At 41.8% G+C, this 21,270-nt stretch overlaps 22 pseudogenes; all 22 read left to right on the forward strand.

Moving 5' to 3' along the window:
• The first annotated feature begins 110 nt into the window (after positions 1–110).
• LOC137113184 (5S ribosomal RNA) lies at positions 111–229 on the forward strand (annotated as a pseudogene).
• An 857-nt stretch (positions 230–1,086) lies between these two features.
• LOC137113055 (5S ribosomal RNA) lies at positions 1,087–1,205 on the forward strand (annotated as a pseudogene).
• Positions 1,206–2,062: 857 nt separating this feature from the next.
• Positions 2,063–2,181, forward strand: LOC137112766 (5S ribosomal RNA; annotated as a pseudogene).
• Positions 2,182–3,038: 857 nt separating this feature from the next.
• On the forward strand, positions 3,039–3,157 carry LOC137112787 (5S ribosomal RNA; annotated as a pseudogene).
• Positions 3,158–4,025: 868 nt separating this feature from the next.
• LOC137112430 (5S ribosomal RNA) lies at positions 4,026–4,144 on the forward strand (annotated as a pseudogene).
• Positions 4,145–5,011: 867 nt separating this feature from the next.
• On the forward strand, positions 5,012–5,130 carry LOC137112485 (5S ribosomal RNA; annotated as a pseudogene).
• An 867-nt stretch (positions 5,131–5,997) lies between these two features.
• On the forward strand, positions 5,998–6,116 carry LOC137112788 (5S ribosomal RNA; annotated as a pseudogene).
• An 857-nt stretch (positions 6,117–6,973) lies between these two features.
• On the forward strand, positions 6,974–7,092 carry LOC137113056 (5S ribosomal RNA; annotated as a pseudogene).
• An 857-nt stretch (positions 7,093–7,949) lies between these two features.
• Positions 7,950–8,068, forward strand: LOC137112777 (5S ribosomal RNA; annotated as a pseudogene).
• An 867-nt stretch (positions 8,069–8,935) lies between these two features.
• LOC137112790 (5S ribosomal RNA) lies at positions 8,936–9,054 on the forward strand (annotated as a pseudogene).
• An 868-nt stretch (positions 9,055–9,922) lies between these two features.
• LOC137112431 (5S ribosomal RNA) lies at positions 9,923–10,041 on the forward strand (annotated as a pseudogene).
• Positions 10,042–10,908: 867 nt separating this feature from the next.
• Positions 10,909–11,027, forward strand: LOC137112486 (5S ribosomal RNA; annotated as a pseudogene).
• An 867-nt stretch (positions 11,028–11,894) lies between these two features.
• LOC137112791 (5S ribosomal RNA) lies at positions 11,895–12,013 on the forward strand (annotated as a pseudogene).
• An 857-nt stretch (positions 12,014–12,870) lies between these two features.
• Positions 12,871–12,989, forward strand: LOC137113057 (5S ribosomal RNA; annotated as a pseudogene).
• Positions 12,990–13,846: 857 nt separating this feature from the next.
• Positions 13,847–13,965, forward strand: LOC137112789 (5S ribosomal RNA; annotated as a pseudogene).
• Positions 13,966–14,832: 867 nt separating this feature from the next.
• On the forward strand, positions 14,833–14,951 carry LOC137113058 (5S ribosomal RNA; annotated as a pseudogene).
• Positions 14,952–15,808: 857 nt separating this feature from the next.
• On the forward strand, positions 15,809–15,927 carry LOC137112792 (5S ribosomal RNA; annotated as a pseudogene).
• An 867-nt stretch (positions 15,928–16,794) lies between these two features.
• LOC137112793 (5S ribosomal RNA) lies at positions 16,795–16,913 on the forward strand (annotated as a pseudogene).
• An 867-nt stretch (positions 16,914–17,780) lies between these two features.
• On the forward strand, positions 17,781–17,899 carry LOC137112794 (5S ribosomal RNA; annotated as a pseudogene).
• An 857-nt stretch (positions 17,900–18,756) lies between these two features.
• On the forward strand, positions 18,757–18,875 carry LOC137113140 (5S ribosomal RNA; annotated as a pseudogene).
• An 867-nt stretch (positions 18,876–19,742) lies between these two features.
• Positions 19,743–19,861, forward strand: LOC137113133 (5S ribosomal RNA; annotated as a pseudogene).
• Positions 19,862–20,728: 867 nt separating this feature from the next.
• Positions 20,729–20,847, forward strand: LOC137112795 (5S ribosomal RNA; annotated as a pseudogene).
• Positions 20,848–21,270: the final 423 nt, after the last annotated feature.

Below are 21,270 nucleotides of genomic sequence, written 5' to 3' on the forward strand. Positions count from 1 at the left end.
CCAGTACAGTTATAGTACTTTGTACTTTGCCACATTTATCTTCTTCTTAGCAAGTGTCATGCATTCTGCTTCTCCAGCGTTTTTAAGAGCTGTTGATGATGTCAAATGCAGCTTACGGCCACACCGCTCTCTAAGCGCCCGATCTCGTCCGATCTCGGCAGCCAAATAGAGCCGGGCCTGTTTAGTACTTGGTAGGAAGACCGCCTGGGAATACCAGGTGCTGTAAGCTTTTTTGCTTGGGTTTACGGGCAGCACAAGCTGGTGTTACTGCCTATTTATTCATAGAAATTGTTCTTTATTTTCATCAAATTTTGTTCTTTCATTGCTGTTTTGCTACTTTATTGGTTTTTCAACCATCGTGCTTCATTACTAGTAGACCATGTTACGGTCCTGGCCATATGTGTTGTTTTTATTTTGTTGTTCTTATAGGTGCCCTGCCTGATTGGCCGGATTGGGGGGCAGTACAGGAAGCTGATTGGTCCATCCTACACTTCCTGGAGTTTTAAAAGTACGGTTCCCAACAGCTAGCGAGGCTCTTTCTGGCAGCAGCACCTGTTTGCTGTTCTTGGTTTCCAAACTTTATTTAGCATTTTTGAATTGTTAGGTTTTATGCCGTGGTTTTGTTTATAAATTGTATATTTTGTAAATAGTATTAAATCTGTAGGGGTGAACAGCCATTTTCTTTGGACTGTTTTCACATTAGGGAGTTAGGGTTAGCGACTGTGTTTTGGTTTGTTTATTTCTATCAGGCTAGCTAGCACTTTCTGTGGGAAATGGCTTATTTTGTTTATTATGTTGGCCTTGGTTCGCCCTGAGTTGTAGTGTCATGTTTTGTTTGACACTTTCTTTCGTTTAAAATAAATATCATTCTGTTGGAACATCTCGATCCTGGATTTTGGTTTGGGGATCGGAGAGGGAACATGCTAATTTATCTTTGTATGTTGCACCCTGACCCCCTGGACAGGGGCGTAACAGACCAGTACAGTAATAGTACTTTGTACTTTGCCACATTTATCTTCGTCTTAGCAAGTTTCATGCATTCTGCTTCTCCAACGTTTTTAAGAGCTGTTGATGATGTCAAATGCAGCTTACGGCCACACCGCTCTCTAAGCGCCCGATCTCGTCCGATCTCGGCAGCCAAATAGAGCCGGGCCTGGTTAGTACTTGGTAGGAAGACCGCGTGGGAATACCAGGTGCTGTAAGCTTTTTTGCTTGGGTTTACGGGCAGCACAAGCTGGTGTTACTGCCTATTTATTCATAGAAATTGTTCTATATTTTCATCAAATTTTGTTCTTTCATTACTGTTTTGCTACTTTATTGGTTTGTCAACCATCGTGCTTCATTACTAGTAGACCATGTTACGGTCCTGGCCATATGTGTTGTTTTTGATATGTTGTTCTTATAGGTGCCCTGCCTGATTGGCCGGATTGAGGGGCAGTACAGGAAGCTGATTGGTCCATCCTACACTTCCTGGAGTTTTAAAAGTACGGTTCCCAACAGCTAGCGAGGCTCTTTCTGGCAGCAGCACCTGTTTGCTGTTCTTGGTTTCCAAACCTTATTTAGCATTTTTGAATTGTTAGGTTTTGTGCCGTGGTTTTGTTTATAAATTGTATATTTTGTAAATAGTATTAAATCTGTAGGGGTGAACAGCCATTTTCTTTGGACTGTTTTCACATTAGGGAGTTAGGGTTAGCGACTGTCTTTTGGTTTGTTTATTTCTATCAGGCTAGCTAGCACTTTCTGTGGGAAATGGCTTATTTTGTTTATTATGTTGGCCTTGGTTCGCCCTGAGTTGTAGTGTCATGTTTTGTTTGACACTTTCTTTCGTTTAAAATAAATATCATTCTGTTGGAACATCTCGATCCTGGATTTTGGTTTGGGGATCGGAGAGGGAACATGCTAATTTATCTTTGTATGTTGCACCCTGACCCCCTGGACAGGGGCGTAACAGACCAGTACAGTTATAGTACTTTGTACTTTGCCACATTTATCTTCTTCTTAGCAAGTGTCATGCATTCTGCTTCTCCAGCGTTTTTAAGAGCTGTTGATGATGTCAAATGCAGCTTACGGCCACACCGCTCTCTAAGCGCCCGATCTCGTCCGATCTCGGCAGCCAAATAGAGCCGGGCCTGGTTAGTACTTGGTAGGAAGACCACCTGGGAATACCAGGTGCTGTAAGCTTTTTTGCTTGGGTTTACGGGCAGCACAAGCTGGTGTTACTGCCTATTTATTCATAGAAATTGTTCTATATTTTCATCAAATTTTGTTCTTTCATTGCTGTTTTGCTACTTTATTGGTTTGTCAACCATCGTGCTTCATTACTAGTAGACCATGTTACGGTCCTGGCCATATGTGTTGTTTTTATTTTGTTGTTCTTATAGGTGCCCTGCCTGATTGGCCGGATTGGGGGGCAGTACAGGAAGCTGATTGGTCCATCCTACACTTCCTGGAGTTTTAAAAGTACGGTTCCCAACAGCTAGCGAGGCTCTTTCTGGCAGCAGCACCTGTTTGCTGTTCTTGGTTTCCAAACTTTATTTAGCATTTTTGAATTGTTAGGTTTTATGCCGTGGTTTTGTTTATAAATTGTATATTTTGTAAATAGTATTAAATCTGTAGGGGTGAACTGCCATTTTCTTTGGATTGTTTTCACATTTGGGAGTTAGGGTTAGCGACTGTCTTTTGGTTTGTTTATTTCTATCAGGCTAGCTAGCACTTTCTGTGGGAAATGGCTTATTTTGTTTATTATGTTGGCCTTGGTTCGCCCTGAGTTGTAGTGTCATGTTTTGTTTGACACTTTCTTTCGTTTAAAATAAATATCATTCTGTTGGAACATCTCGATCCTGGATTTTGGTTTGGGGATCGGAGAGGGAACATGCTAATTTATCTTTGTATGTTGCACCCTGACCCCCTGGACAGGGGCGTAACAGACCAGTACAGTTATAGTACTTTGTACTTTGCCACATTTATCTTCTTCTTAGCAAGTGTCATGCATTCTGCTTCTCCAGCGTTTTTAAGAGCTGTTGATGATGTCAAATGCAGCTTACGGCCACACCGCTCTCTAAGCGCCCGATCTCGTCCGATCTCGGCAGCCAAATAGAGCCGGGCCTGGTTAGTACTTGGTAGGAAGACCGCCTGGGAATACCAGGTGCTGTAAGCTTTTTTGCTTGGGTTTACGGGCAGCACAAGCTGGTGTTACTGCCAATTTATTCATAGAAATTGTTCTATATTTTCATCAAATTTTGTTCTTTCATTGCTGTTTTGCTACTTTATTGGTTTTTAAAACCATCGTGCTTCATTACTAGTAGACCATGTTACGGTCCTGGCCATATGTGTTGTTTTTATTTTCTCGTTCTTATAGGTGCCCTGCCTGATTGGCCGGATTGAGGGGCAGTACAGGAAGCTGATTGGTCCATCCTACACTTCCTGGAGTTTTAAAAGTACGGTTCCCAACAGCTAGCGAGGCTCTTTCTGGCAGCAGCACCTGTTTGCTGTTCTTGGTTTCCAAACCTTATTTAGCATTTTTGAATTCTTAGGTTTTGTGCCGTGGTTTTGTTTATAAATTGTATATTTTGTAATTCGTATTAAATCTGTAGGGGTGAACAGCCATTTTCTTTTGATTGTTTTCTCTTGTTTTCACATTAGGGAGTTAGGGTTAGCGACTGTCTTTTGGTTTGTTTATTTCTATCAGGCTAGCTAGCACTTTCTGTGGGAAATGGCTTATTTTGTTTATTATGTTGGCCTTGGTTCGCCCTGAGTTGTAGTGTCATGTTTTGTTTGACACTTTCTTTCGTTTAAAATAAATATCATTCTGTTGGAACATCTCGATCCTGGATTTTGGTTTGGGGATCGGAGAGGGAACATGCTAATTTATCTTTGTATGTTGCACCCTGACCCCCTGGACAGGGGCGTAACAGACCAGTACAGTTATAGTACTCTGTACTTTGCCACATTTATCTTCTTCTTAGCAAGTGTCATGCATTCTGCTTCTCCAGCGTTTTTAAGAGCTGTTGATGATGTCAAATGCAGCTTACGGCCACACCGCTCTCTAAGCGCCCGATCTCGTCCGATCTTGGCAGCCAAATAGAGCCGGGCCTGGTTAGTACTTGGTAGGAAGACCGCCTGGGAATACCAGGTGCTGTAAGCTTTTTTGCTTGGGTTTACGGGCAGCACAAGCTGGTGTTACTGCCTATTTATTCATAGAAATTGTTCTATATTTTCATCAAATTTTGTTCTTTCATTGCTGTTTTGCTACTTTATTGGTTTTTCAACCATCGTGCTTCATTACTAGTAGACCATGTTACGGTCCTGGCCATATGTGTTGTTTTTGATTTGTTGTTCTTATAGGTGCCCTGCCTGATTGGCCGGATTGGGGGGCAGTACAGGAAGCTGATTGGTCCATCCTACACTTCCTGGAGTTTTAAAAGTACGGTTCCCAACAGCTAGCGAGGCTCTTTCTGGCAGCAGCACCTGTTTGCTGTTCTTGGTTTCCAAATCTTATTTAGCATTTTTGAATTGTTAGGTTTTGTGCCGTGGTTTTGTTTATAAATTGTATATTTTGTAATTCGTATTAAATCTGTAGGGGTGAACAGCCATTTTCTTTTGATTGTTTTCTCTTGTTTTCACATTAGGGAGTTAGGGTTAGCGACTGTCTTTTGGATTGTTTATTTCTATCAGGCTAGCTAGCACTTTCTGTGGGAAATGGCTTATTTTGTTTATTATGTTGGCCTTGGTTTGCCCTGAGTTGTAGTGTCATGTTTTGTTTGACACTTTCTTTCGTTTAAAATAAATATTATTCTGTTGGAACATCTCGATACTGGAGTTTGGTTTGGGGATCGGAGAGGGAACATGCTAATTTATCTTTGTATGTTGCACCCTGACCCCCTGGACAGGGGCGTAACAGACCAGTACAGTTATAGTACTTTGTACTTTGCCACATTTATCTTCTTCTTAGCAAGTGTCATGCATTCTGCTTCTCCAGCGTTTTTAAGAGCTGTTGATGATGTCAAATGCAGCTTACGGCCACACCGCTCTCTAAGCGCCCGATCTCGTCCGATCTCGGCAGCCAAATAGAGCCAGGCCTGGTTAGTACTTGGTAGGAAGACCGCCTGGGAATACCAGGTGCTGTAAGCTTTTTTGCTTGGGTTTACGGGCAGCACAAGCTGGTGTTACTGCCTATTTATTCATAGAAATTGTTCTATATTTTCATCAAATTTTGTTCTTTCATTGCTGTTTTGCTACTTTATTGGTTTTTCAACCATCGTGCTTCATTACTAGTAGACCATGTTACGGTCCTGGCCATATGTGTTGTTTTTATTTTCTCGTTCTTATAGGTGCCCTGCCTGATTGGCCGGATTGAGGGGCAGTACAGGAAGCTGATTGGTCCATCCTACACTTCCTGGAGTTTTAAAAGTACGGTTCCCAACAGCTAGCGAGGCTCTTTCTGGCAGCAGCACCTGTTTGCTGTTCTTGGTTTCCAAACCTTATTTAGCATTTTTGAATTGTTAGGTTTTGTGCCGTGGTTTTGTTTATAAATTGTATATTTTGTAATTCGTATTAAATCTGTAGGGGTGAACAGCCATTTTCTTTTGATTGTTTTCTCTTGTTTTCACATTAGGGAGTTAGGGTTAGCGACTGTCTTTTGGTTTGTTTATTTCTATCAGGCTAGCTAGCACTTTCTGTGGGAAATGGCTTATTTTGTTTATTATGTTGGCCTTGGTTCGCCCTGAGTTGTAGTGTCATGTTTTGTTTGACACTTTCTTTCGTTTAAAATAAATATCATTCTGTTGGAACATCTCGATCCTGGATTTTGGTTTGGGGATCGGAGAGGGAACATGCTAATTTATCTTTGTATGTTGCACCCTGACCCCCTGGACAGGGGCGTAACAGACCAGTACAGTTATAGTACTTTGTACTTTGCCACATTTATCTTCTTCTTAGCAAGTGTCATGCATTCTGCTTCTCCAGCGTTTTTAAGAGCTGTTGATGATGTCAAATGCAGCTTACGGCCACACCGCTCTCTAAGCGCCCGATCTCGTCCGATCTCGGCAGCCAAATAGAGCCGGGCCTGGTTAGTACTTGGTAGGAAGACCGCCTGGGAATACCAGGTGCTGTAAGCTTTTTTGCTTGGGTTTACGGGCAGCACAAGCTGGTGTTACTGCCTATTTATTCATAGAAATTGTTCTTTATTTTCATCAAATTTTGTTCTTTCATTGCTGTTTTGCTACTTTATTGGTTTTTCAACCATCGTGCTTCATTACTAATAGACCATGTTACGGTCTTGGCCATATGTGTTGTTTTTATTTTGTTGTTCTTATAGGTGCCCTGCCTGATTGGCCGGATTGGGGGGCAGTACAGGAAGCTGATTGGTCCATCCTACACTTCCTGGAGTTTTAAAAGTACGGTTCCCAACAGCTAGCGAGGCTCTTTCTGGCAGCAGCACCTGTTTGCTGTTCTTGGTTTCCAAACTTTATTTAGCATTTTTGAATTGTTAGGTTTTATGCCGTGGTTTTGTTTATAAATTGTATATTTTGTAAATAGTATTAAATCTGTAGGGGTGAACAGCCATTTTCTTTGGACTGTTTTCACATTAGGGAGTTAGGGTTAGCGACTGTGTTTTGGTTTGTTTATTTCTATCAGGCTAGCTAGCACTTTCTGTGGGAAATGGCTTATTTTGTTTATTATGTTGGCCTTGGTTCGCCCTGAGTTGTAGTGTCATGTTTTGTTTGACACTTTCTTTCGTTTAAAATAAATATCATTCTGTTGGAACATCTCGATCCTGGATTTTGGTTTGGGGATCGGAGAGGGAACATGCTAATTTATCTTTGTATGTTGCACCCTGACCCCCTGGACAGGGGCGTAACAGACCAGTACAGTTATAGTACTTTGTACTTTGCCACATTTATCTTCGTCTTAGCAAGTTTCATGCATTCTGCTTCTCCAACGTTTTTAAGAGCTGTTGATGATGTCAAATGCAGCTTACGGCCACACCGCTCTCTAAGCGCCCGATCTCGTCCGATCTCGGCAGCCAAATAGAGCCGGGCCTGGTTAGTACTTGGTAGGAAGACCGCGTGGGAATACCAGGTGCTGTAAGCTTTTTTGCTTGGGTTTACGGGCAGCACAAGCTGGTGTTACTGCCTATTTATTCATAGAAATTGTTCTATATTTTCATCAAATTTTGTTCTTTCATTACTGTTTTGCTACTTTATTGGTTTGTCAACCATCGTGCTTCATTACTAGTAGACCATGTTACGGTCCTGGCCATATGTGTTGTTTTTGATATGTTGTTCTTATAGGTGCCCTGCCTGATTGGCCGGATTGAGGGGCAGTACAGGAAGCTGATTGGTCCATCCTACACTTCCTGGAGTTTTAAAAGTACGGTTCCCAACAGCTAGCGAGGCTCTTTCTGGCAGCAGCACCTGTTTGCTGTTCTTGGTTTCCAAACCTTATTTAGCATTTTTGAATTGTTAGGTTTTGTGCCGTGGTTTTGTTTATAAATTGTATATTTTGTAAATAGTATTAAATCTGTAGGGGTGAACAGCCATTTTCTTTGGACTGTTTTCACATTAGGGAGTTAGGGTTAGCGACTGTCTTTTGGTTTGTTTATTTCTATCAGGCTAGCTAGCACTTTCTGTGGGAAATGGCTTATTTTGTTTATTATGTTGGCCTTGGTTCGCCCTGAGTTGTAGTGTCATGTTTTGTTTGACACTTTCTTTCGTTTAAAATAAATATCATTCTGTTGGAACATCTCGATCCTGGATTTTGGTTTGGGGATCGGAGAGGGAACATGCTAATTTATCTTTGTATGTTGCACCCTGACCCCCTGGACAGGGGCGTAACAGACCAGTACAGTTATAGTACTTTGTACTTTGCCACATTTGTCTTCTTCTTAGCAAGTGTCATGCATTCTGCTTCTCCAGTGTTTTTAAGAGCTGTTGATGATGTCAAATGCAGCTTACGGCCACACCGCTCTCTAAGCGCCCGATCTCGTCCGATCTCGGCAGCCAAATAGAGCCGGGCCTGGTTAGTACTTGGTAGGAAGACCACCTGGGAATACCAGGTGCTGTAAGCTTTTTTGCTTGGGTTTACGGGCAGCACAAGCTGGTGTTACTGCCTATTTATTCATAGAAATTGTTCTATATTTTCATCAAATTTTGTTCTTTCATTGCTGTTTTGCTACTTTATTGGTTTTTCAACCATCGTGCTACATTACTAGTAGACCATGTTACGGTCCTGGCCATATGTGTTGTTTTTATTTTCTCGTTCTTATAGGTGCCCTGCCTGATTGGCCGGATTGAGGGGCAGTACAGGAAGCTGATTGGTCCATCCTACACTTCCTGGAGTTTTAAAAGTACGGTTCCCAACAGCTAGCGAGGCTCTTTCTGGCAGTAACACCTGTTTGCTGTTCTTGGTTTCCAAACCTTATTTAGCATTTTTGAATTGTTAGGTTTTGTGCCGTGGTTTTGTTTATAAATTGTATATTTTGTAATTCGTATTAAATCTGTAGGGGTGAACAGCCATTTTCTTTTGATTGTTTTCTCTTGTTTTCACATTAGGGAGTTAGGGTTAGCGACTGTGTTTTGGTTTGTTTATTTCTATCAGGCTAGCTAGCACTTTCTGTGGGAAATGGCTTATTTTGTTTATTATGTTGGCCTTGGTTCGCCCTGAGTTGTAGTGTCATGTTTTGTTTGACACTTTCTTTCGTTTAAAATAAATATCATTCTGTTGGAACATCTCGATCCTGGATTTTGGTTTGGGGATCGGAGAGGGAACATGCTAATTTATCTTTGTATGTTGCACCCTGACCCCCTGGACAGGGGCGTAACAGACCAGTACAGTTATAGTACTTTGTACTTTGCCACATTTATCTTCTTCTTAGCAAGTGTCATGCATTCTGCTTCTCCAGCGTTTTTAAGAGCTGTTGATGATGTCAAATGCAGCTTACGGCCACACCGCTCTCTAAGCGCCCGATCTCGTCCGATCTCGGCAGCCAAATAGAGCCGGGCCTGGTTAGTACTTGGTAGGAAGACCGCCTGGGAATACCAGGTGCTGTAAGCTTTTTTGCTTGGGTTTACGGGCAGCACAAGCTGGTGTTACTGCCAATTTATTCATAGAAATTGTTCTATATTTTCATCAAATTTTGTTCTTTCATTGCTGTTTTGCTACTTTATTGGTTTTTAAAACCATCGTGCTTCATTACTAGTAGACCATGTTACGGTCCTGGCCATATGTGTTGTTTTTATTTTCTCGTTCTTATAGGTGCCCTGCCTGATTGGCCGGATTGAGGGGCAGTACAGGAAGCTGATTGGTCCATCCTACACTTCCTGGAGTTTTAAAAGTACGGTTCCCAACAGCTAGCGAGGCTCTTTCTGGCAGCAGCACCTGTTTGCTGTTCTTGGTTTCCAAACCTTATTTAGCATTTTTGAATTCTTAGGTTTTGTGCCGTGGTTTTGTTTATAAATTGTATATTTTGTAATTCGTATTAAATCTGTAGGGGTGAACAGCCATTTTCTTTTGATTGTTTTCTCTTGTTTTCACATTAGGGAGTTAGGGTTAGCGACTGTCTTTTGGTTTGTTTATTTCTATCAGGCTAGCTAGCACTTTCTGTGGGAAATGGCTTATTTTGTTTATTATGTTGGCCTTGGTTCGCCCTGAGTTGTAGTGTCATGTTTTGTTTGACACTTTCTTTCGTTTAAAATAAATATCATTCTGTTGGAACATCTCGATCCTGGATTTTGGTTTGGGGATCGGAGAGGGAACATGCTAATTTATCTTTGTATGTTGCACCCTGACCCCCTGGACAGGGGCGTAACAGACCAGTACAGTTATAGTACTCTGTACTTTGCCACATTTATCTTCTTCTTAGCAAGTGTCATGCATTCTGCTTCTCCAGCGTTTTTAAGAGCTGTTGATGATGTCAAATGCAGCTTACGGCCACACCGCTCTCTAAGCGCCCGATCTCGTCCGATCTTGGCAGCCAAATAGAGCCGGGCCTGGTTAGTACTTGGTAGGAAGACCGCCTGGGAATACCAGGTGCTGTAAGCTTTTTTGCTTGGGTTTACGGGCAGCACAAGCTGGTGTTACTGCCTATTTATTCATAGAAATTGTTCTATATTTTCATCAAATTTTGTTCTTTCATTGCTGTTTTGCTACTTTATTGGTTTTTCAACCATCGTGCTTCATTACTAGTAGACCATGTTACGGTCCTGGCCATATGTGTTGTTTTTGATTTGTTGTTCTTATAGGTGCCCTGCCTGATTGGCCGGATTGGGGGGCAGTACAGGAAGCTGATTGGTCCATCCTACACTTCCTGGAGTTTTAAAAGTACGGTTCCCAACAGCTAGCGAGGCTCTTTCTGGCAGCAGCACCTGTTTGCTGTTCTTGGTTTCCAAATCTTATTTAGCATTTTTGAATTGTTAGGTTTTGTGCCGTGGTTTTGTTTATAAATTGTATATTTTGTAATTCGTATTAAATCTGTAGGGGTGAACAGCCATTTTCTTTTGATTGTTTTCTCTTGTTTTCACATTAGGGAGTTAGGGTTAGCGACTGTCTTTTGGATTGTTTATTTCTATCAGGCTAGCTAGCACTTTCTGTGGGAAATGGCTTATTTTGTTTATTATGTTGGCCTTGGTTTGCCCTGAGTTGTAGTGTCATGTTTTGTTTGACACTTTCTTTCGTTTAAAATAAATATTATTCTGTTGGAACATCTCGATACTGGAGTTTGGTTTGGGGATCGGAGAGGGAACATGCTAATTTATCTTTGTATGTTGCACCCTGACCCCCTGGACAGGGGCGTAACAGACCAGTACAGTTATAGTACTTTGTACTTTGCCACATTTATCTTCTTCTTAGCAAGTGTCATGCATTCTGCTTCTCCAGCGTTTTTAAGAGCTGTTGATGATGTCAAATGCAGCTTACGGCCACACCGCTCTCTAAGCGCCCGATCTCGTCCGATCTCGGCAGCCAAATAGAGCCAGGCCTGGTTAGTACTTGGTAGGAAGACCGCCTGGGAATACCAGGTGCTGTAAGCTTTTTTGCTTGGGTTTACGGGCAGCACAAGCTGGTGTTACTGCCTATTTATTCATAGAAATTGTTCTATATTTTCATCAAATTTTGTTCTTTCATTGCTGTTTTGCTACTTTATTGGTTTTTCAACCATCGTGCTTCATTACTAGTAGACCATGTTACGGTCCTGGCCATATGTGTTGTTTTTATTTTCTCGTTCTTATAGGTGCCCTGCCTGATTGGCCGGATTGAGGGGCAGTACAGGAAGCTGATTGGTCCATCCTACACTTCCTGGAGTTTTAAAAGTACGGTTCCCAACAGCTAGCGAGGCTCTTTCTGGCAGCAGCACCTGTTTGCTGTTCTTGGTTTCCAAACCTTATTTAGCATTTTTGAATTGTTAGGTTTTGTGCCGTGGTTTTGTTTATAAATTGTATATTTTGTAATTCGTATTAAATCTGTAGGGGTGAACAGCCATTTTCTTTTGATTGTTTTCTCTTGTTTTCACATTAGGGAGTTAGGGTTAGCGACTGTCTTTTGGTTTGTTTATTTCTATCAGGCTAGCTAGCACTTTCTGTGGGAAATGGCTTATTTTGTTTATTATGTTGGCCTTGGTTCGCCCTGAGTTGTAGTGTCATGTTTTGTTTGACACTTTCTTTCGTTTAAAATAAATATCATTCTGTTGGAACATCTCGATCCTGGATTTTGGTTTGGGGATCGGAGAGGGAACATGCTAATTTATCTTTGTATGTTGCACCCTGACCCCCTGGACAGGGGCGTAACAGACCAGTACAGTTATAGTACTTTGTACTTTGCCACATTTATCTTCTTCTTAGCAAGTGTCATGCATTCTGCTTCTCCAGCGTTTTTAAGAGCTGTTGATGATGTCAAATGCAGCTTACGGCCACACCGCTCTCTAAGCGCCCGATCTCGTCCGATCTCGGCAGCCAAATAGAGCCGGGCCTGGTTAGTACTTGGTAGGAAGACCGCCTGGGAATACCAGGTGCTGTAAGCTTTTTTGCTTGGGTTTACGGGCAGCACAAGCTGGTGTTACTGCCTATTTATTCATAGAAATTGTTCTTTATTTTCATCAAATTTTGTTCTTTCATTGCTGTTTTGCTACTTTATTGGTTTTTCAACCATCGTGCTTCATTACTAATAGACCATGTTACGGTCTTGGCCATATGTGTTGTTTTTATTTTGTTGTTCTTATAGGTGCCCTGCCTGATTGGCCGGATTGGGGGGCAGTACAGGAAGCTGATTGGTCCATCCTACACTTCCTGGAGTTTTAAAAGTACGGTTCCCAACAGCTAGCGAGGCTCTTTCTGGCAGCAGCACCTGTTTGCTGTTCTTGGTTTCCAAACTTTATTTAGCATTTTTGAATTGTTAGGTTTTATGCCGTGGTTTTGTTTATAAATTGTATATTTTGTAAATAGTATTAAATCTGTAGGGGTGAACAGCCATTTTCTTTGGACTGTTTTCACATTAGGGAGTTAGGGTTAGCGACTGTGTTTTGGTTTGTTTATTTCTATCAGGCTAGCTAGCACTTTCTGTGGGAAATGGCTTATTTTGTTTATTATGTTGGCCTTGGTTCGCCCTGAGTTGTAGTGTCATGTTTTGTTTGACACTTTCTTTCGTTTAAAATAAATATCATTCTGTTGGAACATCTCGATCCTGGATTTTGGTTTGGGGATCGGAGAGGGAACATGCTAATTTATCTTTGTATGTTGCACCCTGACCCCCTGGACAGGGGCGTAACAGACCAGTACAGTTATAGTACTTTGTACTTTGCCACATTTATCTTCGTCTTAGCAAGTTTCATGCATTCTGCTTCTCCAACGTTTTTAAGAGCTGTTGATGATGTCAAATGCAGCTTACGGCCACACCGCTCTCTAAGCGCCCGATCTCGTCCGATCTCGGCAGCCAAATAGAGCCGGGCCTGGTTAGTACTTGGTAGGAAGACCGCGTGGGAATACCAGGTGCTGTAAGCTTTTTTGCTTGGGTTTACGGGCAGCACAAGCTGGTGTTACTGCCTATTTATTCATAGAAATTGTTCTATATTTTCATCAAATTTTGTTCTTTCATTACTGTTTTGCTACTTTATTGGTTTGTCAACCATCGTGCTTCATTACTAGTAGACCATGTTACGGTCCTGGCCATATGTGTTGTTTTTGATATGTTGTTCTTATAGGTGCCCTGCCTGATTGGCCGGATTGAGGGGCAGTACAGGAAGCTGATTGGTCCATCCTACACTTCCTGGAGTTTTAAAAGTACGGTTCCCAACAGCTAGCGAGGCTCTTTCTGGCAGCAGCACCTGTTTGCTGTTCTTGGTTTCCAAACCTTATTTAGCATTTTTGAATTGTTAGGTTTTGTGCCGTGGTTTTGTTTATAAATTGTATATTTTGTAAATAGTATTAAATCTGTAGGGGTGAACAGCCATTTTCTTTGGACTGTTTTCACATTAGGGAGTTAGGGTTAGCGACTGTCTTTTGGTTTGTTTATTTCTATCAGGCTAGCTAGCACTTTCTGTGGGAAATGGCTTATTTTGTTTATTATGTTGGCCTTGGTTCGCCCTGAGTTGTAGTGTCATGTTTTGTTTGACACTTTCTTTCGTTTAAAATAAATATCATTCTGTTGGAACATCTCGATCCTGGATTTTGGTTTGGGGATCGGAGAGGGAACATGCTAATTTATCTTTGTATGTTGCACCCTGACCCCCTGGACAGGGGCGTAACAGACCAGTACAGTTATAGTACTTTGTACTTTGCCACATTTGTCTTCTTCTTAGCAAGTGTCATGCATTCTGCTTCTCCAGTGTTTTTAAGAGCTGTTGATGATGTCAAATGCAGCTTACGGCCACACCGCTCTCTAAGCGCCCGATCTCGTCCGATCTCGGCAGCCAAATAGAGCCGGGCCTGGTTAGTACTTGGTAGGAAGACCACCTGGGAATACCAGGTGCTGTAAGCTTTTTTGCTTGGGTTTACGGGCAGCACAAGCTGGTGTTACTGCCTATTTATTCATAGAAATTGTTCTATATTTTCATCAAATTTTGTTCTTTCATTGCTGTTTTGCTACTTTATTGGTTTTTCAACCATCGTGCTACATTACTAGTAGACCATGTTACGGTCCTGGCCATATGTGTTGTTTTTATTTTCTCGTTCTTATAGGTGCCCTGCCTGATTGGCCGGATTGAGGGGCAGTACAGGAAGCTGATTGGTCCATCCTACACTTCCTGGAGTTTTAAAAGTACGGTTCCCAACAGCTAGCGAGGCTCTTTCTGGCAGTAACACCTGTTTGCTGTTCTTGGTTTCCAAACCTTATTTAGCATTTTTGAATTGTTAGGTTTTGTGCCGTGGTTTTGTTTATAAATTGTATATTTTGTAATTCGTATTAAATCTGTAGGGGTGAACAGCCATTTTCTTTTGATTGTTTTCTCTTGTTTTCACATTAGGGAGTTAGGGTTAGCGACTGTGTTTTGGTTTGTTTATTTCTATCAGGCTAGCTAGCACTTTCTGTGGGAAATGGCTTATTTTGTTTATTATGTTGGCCTTGGTTCGCCCTGAGTTGTAGTGTCATGTTTTGTTTGACACTTTCTTTCGTTTAAAATAAATATCATTCTGTTGGAACATCTCGATCCTGGATTTTGGTTTGGGGATCGGAGAGGGAACATGCTAATTTATCTTTGTATGTTGCACCCTGACCCCCTGGACAGGGGCGTAACAGACCAGTACAGTTATAGTACTTTGTACTTTGCCACATTTATCTTCGTCTTAGCAAGTTTCATGCATTCTGCTTCTCCAACGTTTTTAAGAGCTGTTGATGATGTCAAATGCAGCTTACGGCCACACCGCTCTCTAAGCGCCCGATCTCGTCCGATCTCGGCAGCCAAATAGAGCCGGGCCTGGTTAGTACTTGGTAGGAAGACCGCGTGGGAATACCAGGTGCTGTAAGCTTTTTTGCTTGGGTTTACGGGCAGCACAAGCTGGTGTTACTGCCTATTTATTCATAGAAATTGTTCTATATTTTCATCAAATTTTGTTCTTTCATTACTGTTTTGCTACTTTATTGGTTTGTCAACCATCGTGCTTCATTACTAGTAGACCATGTTACGGTCCTGGCCATATGTGTTGTTTTTGATATGTTGTTCTTATAGGTGCCCTGCCTGATTGGCCGGATTGAGGGGCAGTACAGGAAGCTGATTGGTCCATCCTACACTTCCTGGAGTTTTAAAAGTACGGTTCCCAACAGCTAGCGAGGCTCTTTCTGGCAGCAGCACCTGTTTGCTGTTCTTGGTTTCCAAACCTTATTTAGCATTTTTGAATTGTTAGGTTTTGTGCCGTGGTTTTGTTTATAAATTGTATATTTTGTAAATAGTATTAAATCTGTAGGGGTGAACAGCCATTTTCTTTGGACTGTTTTCACATTAGGGAGTTAGGGTTAGCGACTGTCTTTTGGTTTGTTTATTTCTATCAGGCTAGCTAGCACTTTCTGTGGGAAATGGCTTATTTTGTTTATTATGTTGGCCTTGGTTCGCCCTGAGTTGTAGTGTCATGTTTTGTTTGACACTTTCTTTCGTTTAAAATAAATATCATTCTGTTGGAACATCTCGATCCTGGATTTTGGTTTGGGGATCGGAGAGGGAACATGCTAATTTATCTTTGTATGTTGCACCCTGACCCCCTGGACAGGGGCGTAACAGACCAGTACAGTTATAGTACTCTGTACTTTGCCACATTTATCTTCTTCTTAGCAAGTGTCATGCATTCTGCTTCTCCAGCGTTTTTAAGAGCTGTTGATGATGTCAAATGCAGCTTACGGCCACACCGCTCTCTAAGCGCCCGATCTCGTCCGATCTCGGCAGCCAAATAGAGCCGGGCCTGGTTAGTACTTGGTAGGAAGACCGCCTGGGAATACCAGGTGCTGTAAGCTTTTTTGCTTGGGTTTACGGGCAGCACAAGCTGGTGTTACTGCCTATTTATTCATAGAAATTGTTCTATATTTTCATCAAATTTTGTTCTTTCATTGCTGTTTTGCTACTTTATTGGTTTTTCAACCATCGTGCTTCATTACTAGTAGACCATGTTACGGTCCTGGCCATATGTGTTGTTTTTGATTTGTTGTTCTTATAGGTGCCCTGCCTGATTGGCCGGATTGGGGGGCAGTACAGGAAGCTGATTGGTCCATCCTACACTTCCTGGAGTTTTAAAAGTACGGTTCCCAACAGCTAGCGAGGCTCTTTCTGGCAGCAGCACCTGTTTGCTGTTCTTGGTTTCCAAACCTTATTTAGCATTTTTGAATTGTTAGGTTTTGTGCCGTGGTTTTGTTTATAAATTGTATATTTTGTAATTCGTATTAAATCTGTAGGGGTGAACAGCCATTTTCTTTTGATTGTTTTCTCTTGTTTTCACATTAGGGAGTTAGGGTTAGCGACTGTCTTTTGGATTGTTTATTTCTATCAGGCTAGCTAGCACTTTCTGTGGGAAATGGCTTATTTTGTTTATTATGTTGGCCTTGGTTTGCCCTGAGTTGTAGTGTCATGTTTTGTTTGACACTTTCTTTCGTTTAAAATAAATATTATTCTGTTGGAACATCTCGATACTGGAGTTTGGTTTGGGGATCGGAGAGGGAACATGCTAATTTATCTTTGTATGTTGCACCCTGACCCCCTGGACAGGGGCGTAACAGACCAGTACAGTTATAGTACTTTGTACTTTGCCACATTTATCTTCTTCTTAGCAAGTGTCATGCATTCTGCTTCTCCAGCGTTTTTAAGAGCTGTTGATGATGTCAAATGCAGCTTACGGCCACACCGCTCTCTAAGCGCCCGATCTCGTCCGATCTCGGCAGCCAAATAGAGCCGGGCCTGGTTAGTACTTGGTAGGAAGACCGCCTGGGAATACCAGGTGCTGTAAGCTTTTTTGCTTGGGTTTACGGGCAGCACAAGCTGGTGTTACTGCCTATTTATTCATAGAAATTGTTCTATATTTTCATCAAATTTTGTTCTTTCATTGCTGTTTTGCTACTTTATTGGTTTTTCAACCATCGTGCTTCATTACTAGTAGACCATGTTACGGTCCTGGCCATATGTGTTGTTTTTATTTTCTCGTTCTTATAGGTGCCCTGCCTGATTGGCCGGATTGAGGGGCAGTACAGGAAGCTGATTGGTCCATCCTACACTTCCTGGAGTTTTAAAAGTACGGTTCCCAACAGCTAGCGAGGCTCTTTCTGGCAGCAGCACCTGTTTGCTGTTCTTGGTTTCCAAACCTTATTTAGCATTTTTGAATTGTTAGGTTTTGTGCCGTGGTTTTGTTTATAAATTGTATATTTTGTAATTCGTATTAAATCTGTAGGGGTGAACAGCCATTTTCTTTTGATTGTTTTCTCTTGTTTTCACATTAGGGAGTTAGGGTTAGCGACTGTCTTTTGGTTTGTTTATTTCTATCAGGCTAGCTAGCACTTTCTGTGGGAAATGGCTTATTTTGTTTATTATGTTGGCCTTGGTTCGCCCTGAGTTGTAGTGTCATGTTTTGTTTGACACTTTCTTTCGTTTAAAATAAATATCATTCTGTTGGAACATCTCGATCCTGGATTTTGGTTTGGGGATCGGAGAGGGAACATGCTAATTTATCTTTGTATGTTGCACCCTGACCCCCTGGACAGGGGCGTAACAGACCAGTACAGTTATAGTACTTTGTACTTTGCCACATTTATCTTCTTCTTAGCAAGTGTCATGCATTCTGCTTCTCCAGCGTTTTTAAGAGCTGTTGATGATGTCAAATGCAGCTTACGGCCACACCGCTCTCTAAGCGCCCGATCTCGTCCGATCTCGGCAGCCAAATAGAGCCGGGCCTGGTTAGTACTTGGTAGGAAGACCGCCTGGGAATACCAGGTGCTGTAAGCTTTTTTGCTTGGGTTTACGGGCAGCACAAGCTGGTGTTACTGCCTATTTATTCATAGAAATTGTTCTATATTTTCATCAAATTTTGTTCTTTCATTGCTGTTTTGCTACTTTATTGGTTTTTCAACCATCGTGCTTCATTACTAGTAGACCATGTTACGGTCCTGGCCATATGTGTTGTTTTTATTTTCTCGTTCTTATAGGTGCCCTGCCTGATTGGCCGGATTGAGGGGCAGTACAGGAAGCTGATTGGTCCATCCTACACTTCCTGGAGTTTTAAAAGTACGGTTCCCAACAGCTAGCGAGGCTCTTTCTGGCAGCAGCACCTGTTTGCTGTTCTTGGTTTCCAAACCTTATTTAGCATTTTTGAATTGTTAGGTTTTGTGCCGTGGTTTTGTTTATAAATTGTATATTTTGTAAATAGTATTAAATCTGTAGGGGTGAACAGCCATTTTTTTTGGACTGTTTTCACATTAGGGAGTTAGGGTTAGCGACTGTCTTTTGGTTTGTTTATTTCTATCAGGCTAGCTAGCACTTTCTGTGGGAAATGGCTTATTTTGTTTATTATGTTGGCCTTGATTCGCCCTGAGTTGTAGTGTCATGTTTTGTTTGACACTTTCTTTCGTTTAAAATAAATATCATTCTGTTGGAACATCTCGATCCTGGATTTTGGTTTGGGGATCGGAGAGGGAACATGCTAATTTATCTTTGTATGTTGCACCCTGACCCCCTGGACAGGGGCGTAACAGACCAGTACAGTTATAGTACTTTGTACTTTGCCACATTTGTCTTCTTCTTAGCAAGTGTCATGCATTCTGCTTCTCCAGTGTTTTTAAGAGCTGTTGATGATGTCAAATGCAGCTTACGGCCACACCGCTCTCTAAGCGCCCGATCTCGTCCGATCTCGGCAGCCAAATAGAGCCGGGCCTGGTTAGTACTTGGTAGGAAGACCGCCTGGGAATACCAGGTGTTGTAAGCTTTTTTGCTTGGGTTTACGGGCAGCACAAGCTGGTGTTACTGCCTATTTATTCATAGAAATTGTTCTATATTTTCATCAAATTTTGTTCTTTCATTGCTGTTTTGCTACTTTATTGGTTTTTCAACCATCGTGCTTCATTACTAGTAGACCATGTTAGGGTCCTGGCCATATGTGTTGTTTTTGATTTGTTGTTCTTATAGGTGCCCTGCCTGATTGGCCGGATTGGGGGGCAGTACAGGAAGCTGATTGGTCCATCCTACACTTCCTGGAGTTTTAAAAGTACGGTTCCCAACAGCTAGCGAGGCTCTTTCTGGCAGCAGCACCTGTTTGCTGTTCTTGGTTTCCAAACCTTATTTAGCATTTTTGAATTGTTAGGTTTTGTGCCGTGGTTTTGTTTATAAATTGTATATTTTGTAATTCGTATTAAATCTGTAGGGGTGAACAGCCATTTTCTTTTGATTGTTTTCTCTTGTTTTCACATTAGGGAGTTAGGGTTAGCGACTGTCTTTTGGATTGTTTATTTCTATCAGGCTAGCTAGCACTTTCTGTGGGAAATGGCTTATTTTGTTTATTATGTTGGCCTTGGTTTGCCCTGAGTTGTAGTGTCATGTTTTGTTTGACACTTTCTTTCGTTTAAAATAAATATCATTCTGTTGGAACATCTCGATACTGGAGTTTGGTTTGGGGATCGGAGAGGGAACATGCTAATTTATCTTTGTATGTTGCACCCTGACCCCCTGGACAGGGGCGTAACAGACCAGTACAGTTATAGTACTTTGTACTTTGCCACATTTATCTTCTTCTTAGCAAGTGTCATGCATTCTGCTTCTCCAGCGTTTTTAAGAGCTGTTGATGATGTCAAATGCAGCTTACGGCCACACCGCTCTCTAAGCGCCCGATCACGTCCGATCTCGGCAGCCAAATAGAGCCGGGCCTGGTTAGTACTTGGTAGGAAGACCGCGTGGGAATACCAGGTGCTGTAAGCTTTTTTGCTTGGGTTTACGGGCAGCACAAGCTGGTGTTACTGCCTATTTATTCATAGAAATTGTTCTATATTTTCATCAAATTTTGTTCTTTCATTACTGTTTTGCTACTTTATTGGTTTGTCAACCATCGTGCTTCATTACTAGTAGACCATGTTACGGTCCTGGCCATATGTGTTGTTTTTGATATGTTGTTCTTATAGGTGCCCTGCCTGATTGGCCGGATTGAGGGGCAGTACAGGAAGCTGATTGGTCCATCCTACACTTCCTGGAGTTTTAAAAGTACGGTTCCCAACAGCTAGCGAGGCTCTTTCTGGCAGCAGCACCTGTTTGCTGTTCTTGGTTTCCAAACCTTATTTAGCATTTTTGAATTGTTAGGTTTTGTGCCGTGGTTTTGTTTATAAATTGTATATTTTGTAATTCGTATTAAATCTGTAGGGGTGAACAGCCATTTTCTATTGATTGTTTTCTCTTGTTTTCACATTAGGGAGTTAGGGTTAGCGACTGTGTTTTGGTTTGTTTATTTCTATCAGGCTAGCTAGCACTTTCTGTGGGAAATGGCTTATTTTGTTTATTATGTTGGCCTTGGTTCGCCCTGAGTTGTAGTGTCATGTTTTGTTTGACACTTTCTTTCGTTTAAAATAAATATCATTCTGTTGGAACATCTCGATCCTGGATTTTGGTTTGGGGATCGGAGAGGGAACATGTTAATTTATCTTTGTATGTTGCACCCTGACCCCCTGGACAGGGGCGTAACAGACCAGTACAGTTATAGTACTTTGTACTTTGCCACATTTATCTTCTTCTTAGCAAGTGTCATGCATTCTGCTTCTCCAGCGTTTTTAAGAGCTGTTGATGATGTCAAATGCAGCTTACGGCCACACCGCTCTCTAAGCGCCCGATCTCGTCCGATCTCGGCAGCCAAATAGAGCCGGGCCTGGTTAGTACTTGGTAGGAAGACCGCCTGGGAATACCAGGTGCTGTAAGCTTTTTTGCTTGGGTTTACGGGCAGCACAAGCTGGTGTTACTGCCTATTTATTCATAGAAATTGTTCTATATTTTCATCAAATTTTGTTCTTTCATTGCTGTTTTGCTACTTTATTGGTTTTTCAACCATCGTGCTTCATTACTAGTAGACCATGTTACGGTCCTGGCCATATGTGTTGTTTTTATTTTGTTGTTCTTATAGGTGCCCTGCCTGATTGGCCGGATTGAGGGGCAGTACAGGAAGCTGATTGGTCCATCCTACACTTCCTGGAGTTTTAAAAGTACGGTTCCCAACAGCTAGCGTGGCTCTTTCTGGCAGCAGCACCTGTTTGCTGTTCTTGGTTTCCAAACTTTATTTAGCATTTTTGAATTGTTAGGTTTTATGCCGTGGTTTTGTTTATAAATTGTATATTTTGTAAATAGTA

The sequence above is a fragment of the Channa argus genome, unplaced genomic scaffold, assembly GCF_033026475.1.
Source record: "Channa argus isolate prfri unplaced genomic scaffold, Channa argus male v1.0 Contig014, whole genome shotgun sequence".
NCBI classification, from domain to species: domain Eukaryota; kingdom Metazoa; phylum Chordata; class Actinopteri; order Anabantiformes; family Channidae; genus Channa; species Channa argus.